Source organism: Hemibagrus wyckioides, linkage group LG23 (assembly GCF_019097595.1).
Source record: "Hemibagrus wyckioides isolate EC202008001 linkage group LG23, SWU_Hwy_1.0, whole genome shotgun sequence".
Classification (NCBI taxonomy): Eukaryota; Metazoa; Chordata; class Actinopteri; order Siluriformes; family Bagridae; genus Hemibagrus; species Hemibagrus wyckioides.
Genome location: NC_080732.1, coordinates 8,645,096 through 8,651,175, shown reverse-complemented (window position 1 = coordinate 8,651,175; position 6,080 = coordinate 8,645,096).

Genomic DNA, 6,080 nt, shown 5'->3' with positions numbered 1-6,080 from the left:
CCCCCGGTACAGACACAATATTGATGATATAAACAATAGCAACTCAATTTTAAACGAATTCTAAAGCGTAATTTCTTGATTGTTAGAATAACAGATGATAACACTAGTTAAATCGAAGTTCTTCAGTACCTGCTTGACACTGCTTTATAGTGATGTGTGAATGCTTTAGAAATGCTTTTAGTGCAAAATTACTTGACCATGCAAGGTTTCTGGTTTTCTGTCTTTTCTGTTTTCTCCTGCTTTTCTTCTTCTTTTTTTTTTTTTGCGCAGTCATCACTCTATTGAAAGCGATGTTAGGCCCCTGCTGCCATCTATCCATTATTGCTGCAGTGAAACACAGAATACTTCATTTGTTTGCAGACTTCTAAGACTTTTCTTTTTTGCTTTCCGTTTTTCTTGTAAATTTTGGTTTGCTCACAGTACTTGCAAGTATGAAGGACGATGCCTGTATGAGCACATACACACATTATACCCTGATGTGTTTACAGATGCACAGTCACAGAAATATAAACCAGACCTTGACTACACTTGAATGGGTATTATTGGTTGAACTTAATAAAAGTATGATTTTATGTAGATGTCACATAGCTTTTTGAACACCAAACCTTGTGAAATGTTTACAAATTTCTATTATTCATTTGTGCAAGACCTCAACTTTAGATTAAAGCTAAAATGATCAGTCTTAATGACTTTTGTATATGGCAATAAACCTATACAAATGTTTATGTAGGTTTTATATCACTTGTCAGGGAGGACTTATTTTGGTTAAGTGCTTAATTAATGTATTATTTTAAATATAAATGTTGAACTAATATCTTTTTTCTATTTTGGTTAAAGGATTTTGGATGAGGGTGACATTAAGGTTCAAGGTTCTTTATTTGTCACCTACTTGTTACATACATGTACACATTGGCAGACATGATTAGTCGCCTTTATCACATACATGTGATGTTAAATGTTCCTTGTCACTCACTGCAACAACAAACAAACAAAACCAACAGCAACCTAAAGACATACAGACACATAATAACATATAATAAAATATAGTAAACTATAGAGTAATCTAATAAATGAATAAAACAGGATATAATATATACTATCAGTGCCGATCCCAAGCATGGATAAAATAGGAGGGTTGAAGGACATCGAGTATAAAACCTGAACTAAATCGAATATGTGGATGATCCGCAGTGGTTACCTGAACAGGGGGCTACAACAACAATAATATCAACATCATAGAACGAATACACAGTAAACAGAAACTATATAATGCCAAACTTCAGATCCAGTTTGTTGCTATGGGTAGCACTGGATTTTGGACAATGCATCTCCATGCTTACTAATCAAGGACAACATTCTTAGCTTCTTTAAGGTCAATTCTCCAGGCTCTTAGGATGTTTTGAACATTCAGGTTGCTGGCTTGTGTTCATCATGTACACATTGGATTTCCTTCTCCCACCAACATTGGTTGTTGTTCTCATTTCAATTGTAATGGTTATGTTTGTTTTCTTCCACATGTACAATCTTAACAAGGTAAAGAAGTAGTGCAGTAGCCTGATCACTCCTACTGTGGATTTCTGGAATGAAAGCCTTTTCTTCTCCTGGATCTGTGACTCCTTATATTTGAACTGACGAAGTATAGGAAGAAGAGAAGATTTTTGAGTCTTTAATTACTATATACTTCTAGTCTGCACTCATTAGAGGCAAAGTAGTTCAACATAATGGTTTGAATGTTGCTGAAATCTTCTCAAGTTCTTTATGTCAAAGTTACTTCTAGGGTGAAAAAAAGAATTGCTTTGGCAAATGTACAGTTTATGCCAAGGCTTCTTGCACTGCTGGAGGCAGCTTCAGAAGGTGCTACCTTTTGTGCAAATCTGCTGTGACAGGAAAAAGTCAAACAAATTGAGAAATATAGGTAGTGTGAATGTGTGCTAAAGAAAGAGAGAAAGAAAGGAATGTGTGCCATTTTTATGTGTGTGGGAGATAATGTTGGGAGTGTGTATGGATTTGAGAATGATATTTTCTTCTCCTCATCTGTATTCATTGGTATGCTCTCAATGAGCACATTTTCCTGAGCCACTGATGACTCAATGAATAATGGATGCAAACAGCTCGATAAAACATTTGGCTCAGTTTGGACCAGGTATGGTTTCAGCACTGAGAGGTCTCGGGCAGTGTCAAAACTCATTCACCTTAACAGGCAAGAGATCCTTCAATAAATATACCTTTACTTGAAATGTCAGGCAGGTGGAATTTTTAAGCTCTCTCTGATCAATATATTCAAAACCGTTGCGTGCTATTTAATCAGATGGAATAAGCATGCTTTGCAAGATTATTCTGAAGGGCTTCTGGGGATATTGGTTATTGCTAATAAAGTGCTAATGTGCTTTCTAACCTAATAAAAACGCCATGAGGTCATAGATAGATGATGGACAGAATTGATTTATAGGTTGTAAAATATAACGTGGGCTATTTTGCACATGTTGAATGGAAGGGTGTGACTGCTCTGCAAAAACCTGCCCAGAATGCAGTAAATCCTTTATTCCATTTTGTTGTGAGAACTCAATGTGGACCAATATACTGAGCTTGAGTATTTCAGGGAGTTAAACTCCAATAATGGGCTCAAACTGCAAAAAAAGTGACAGCAAGTGAAGGAAAATATAGCTAATATTTCTAAGTACAATCCTACTATTTCTAGTCATATTTACTTATTATAAGCTTCTAATTTGTTTTGCAGTGCATATTTTCTATTGTTTCTCAGCTAGCAGTTTGCTATGACCTAGCTGAAAATACACAAAACACACATTAGAAGCCAGCTCTGACCTAATGGTTCAAGCCTTAATGGTTGCTTGATTTGCTAGGAGAATATAACTGACTTTCAGTTGAAATGTGCTTTCTGTTTTCTGAAACAGCCGAGCTGATTCCAGTTCACTGGTTCTACAAGCGATGCTTGAGTGTGCTTTTTTGTGTGTGTGTGTGGGTGTGTGTGTGTGTGTGTGTGTGTGAGAGAGAGGCTATTTCTACTTTCAGATAAAGTAAGCATAATGTTTTATTCATCTTCTGGTCCCTACGTTTGGCGTTCTTCTGCCTATACTCCCCACTGCTGTGACAGCAGAGAACACTTGTGCACTCGGAGCTGTATATTCAGACAATGGAAATATGAATTTACATTCTTTCTGTTTCTCTTTCATTTGCACTAAGGCACACACACACAGTCACACACACAAAATCATACACTGTTTTTCTTCTTTCCCTGTCATGCTTTTCCTCTACTAAATGAGGGGATTGGTGGTATATGGATTTTCCATCATAATGTGCACTCCAAGGCATCAAGAGCTGTTTTGTGTTTGTGTGTGTTTGTGTGTGTGTGTTTCCCTTTTGCTTACTCATGTTAAGGTTAGAGTAGCATTAATTAGATGCATTAATAATTCTGATCAATGGAAGGTCCTCAGAAGGATATGCGTGTGTGTGTGTGAGAGAGAGAGAGAGAGAGAGAGAGAGAGAGAGCATCTGTGTTAGTTGGAGGCAACTTCAGACTTACTTTCTCTATGTAGCCTATCTTCTACATACTTTGTATGTATGAGAGTAAGTAAGTAAGGAACAAAATAGAATGTAAGGCTAAAAAAGAGCCTGTGAGTGAGATAGTCCCTGCCATATTGAAATGTTCTTCTACAGGGATTCACTTGGCCCTGCAGGTGAAGGGCCAAATTGAGTGCTGCACACTAGTAATTGTGAACACAATGAAAAAATCCCAGAGTTCTATCAGAGCAAGAATAAAGTTGGCCATAGATGTGTGCTTCACTCTGCCAGCTTTTTTGTATGAATAGCATTGGATTGTATAAAATGCTTTCATCTTCAGGGTCATATTCTTGCATTTTAGCATGTGTTGTCCTTCTATGGTTAGAGTCATTCAAAAAAAAAAACTGTAATATTCATTTATCAGTATTTTAACATGAATTTGGCAAATGTACATCAGGAATCCAGATTAAGAAATATTAAAGAATTTAGAAAAATAAGACATGGCTAAGGTCATTAATGCACCTGTATGATAGAAACCTTTGTCCAAATGAATATTTTCTATTTGCTGAACAGGTTTAATGTTGATAGCATATTTATTTGACAGTATGGAAGAATTTTCCATTCGAAGTAAGAATGTAGGAAACCTACAGTACTTGCTATTGCTATTTTAGTATGATAGGGGCATAACTCGTAAGACACAGGAAATGCAACTGCAAATCTTCTTTGCTTTTCCATTTAAAATTTGGCAGACAGTGTGTGTGAAAACAAAAATACATTTGAATTATGTCACAATTTTTGTGTCTGCTAATAAGAAACACAATCGGCTGTAAGTACCTGGTAGGAAGCTAGAAGTCAGTAGTGAAATGTGAGGCAAATAACTGCTATTTAATATATAAGTCTGTGGAAATTACAAGGATAGGACATATCAAACAAATCCTTACAGCATATTCATGTGCATAATAACTTGTGCAATCCTATTGGGTTTGCAATAATAATAATAACTTATGCAAACCTAACCTTATGATAATTCTGTAATAAGGCAATAATTAATTACTTGACTGATTACAGTGAAAAGATAATAATGAATGAAATTTACTTTATGATCCCATTTTCATTGCATTACTTATATATGTAAGTAATAATATTGTTTAGTTATGTCTAGGTATGGTTTGAATACCATAAAGATGAGAATTTTTATTAGTTAAGTAGGCTACTATGCACAAACGTACCTTATTTTACAGCCCCATTACTGCACTGATACAAAGGGCTTAATAATATTTTCTGGTTAATTACTGCTGTTCGTTAGTTTATTGGCATGTGCATAAAAAGTGCTTAAACATCTACATCCAATTTAATTCATTTGCTATATTTGTGCACTCTTTAACAATATGCAAAGAGTGTGTGTAGTCATTCAGTGCCATTGTGGGAGAAGCTGCACAAATTCAGTACTATAAATTAGCAACATAATATGGTAGTTAATGCATATACAATACAGTGATAAGTGATCATGATAAAGTAAAGTGCACAGCACATACAGTTGGACTGTGGTAGTGTTATTGGTTATTGTTATTTGGTTATTTGTTATTGGTGTTATGGTAGCAACTATAGAAATGACTATTGTAAATCATAATATCTAAAGAAGCACAAATTGCCCTATTAAATACTAACTATGTCTTTCTTCCTGCTATTGTGAGGATTTCAGAGAGATGCTGCCAATCGGAACCAAGTGCAGGACAAAACAGTGCTTGATTTCATTAACCTAAAACAACACTTAACAACACAATGTAACGTGGACATAACATGAAATAAACAAGACACAAATACCCGAAGACATGAAGGCATCACTGAAACAGAAGTCACAACATGGGTAAACATAGGGAGCTTAGAAACCAAACACGACAATGAACAATGACTTGACAAAGACAGATACAAAATGTCAGATAAAAATAGGGCAACGCATTAGGAATAAAGGGAAACAAGTTATAACACATGTGACATAACCAAGTTATAGCAATACATCTGCCAGGACCCTCTCTGGTGGTCCAGCAGCGAATTGTCCCAGATGTTCCTGACAACTATAAAATAAGGAAAATCGTACATTTTCTACAATTTGCTATTAGGTGATGAACAGAGTTTAGGGTTTTTCCATTCTGTGCACACAGACAATCTGCTAGTTCTCCTTGGATTTGTTGTATTTGTAATAGAATTTGATTTAATGCCAGTCAAATTTTTTCACATTTACTCTCACCACTACTGGCTTTGTTAAAGCTATTATTGCAATTAAATAGATCAATATATTTTTTTGTCTTGTTCTTGACTACAAAACCAAACTGGAACTCCAACTCCCAGAATCCGACAGCAACAAACACTTTCTATTCCATTCGATCTGATTACTGATTCAACACGCTGTCCATTATTCTCCTGTATAAGACTTTTTTGCATACTAGCCTACATGACTAAGGCTTTTTCATTAGTATTGTTTATCAGTATTACTTGTGTGACCCTTAACTTTTTTTTTTTAGCTGTTATTGTTCTGTGTTGACAAATTGATCTGAGGCTGT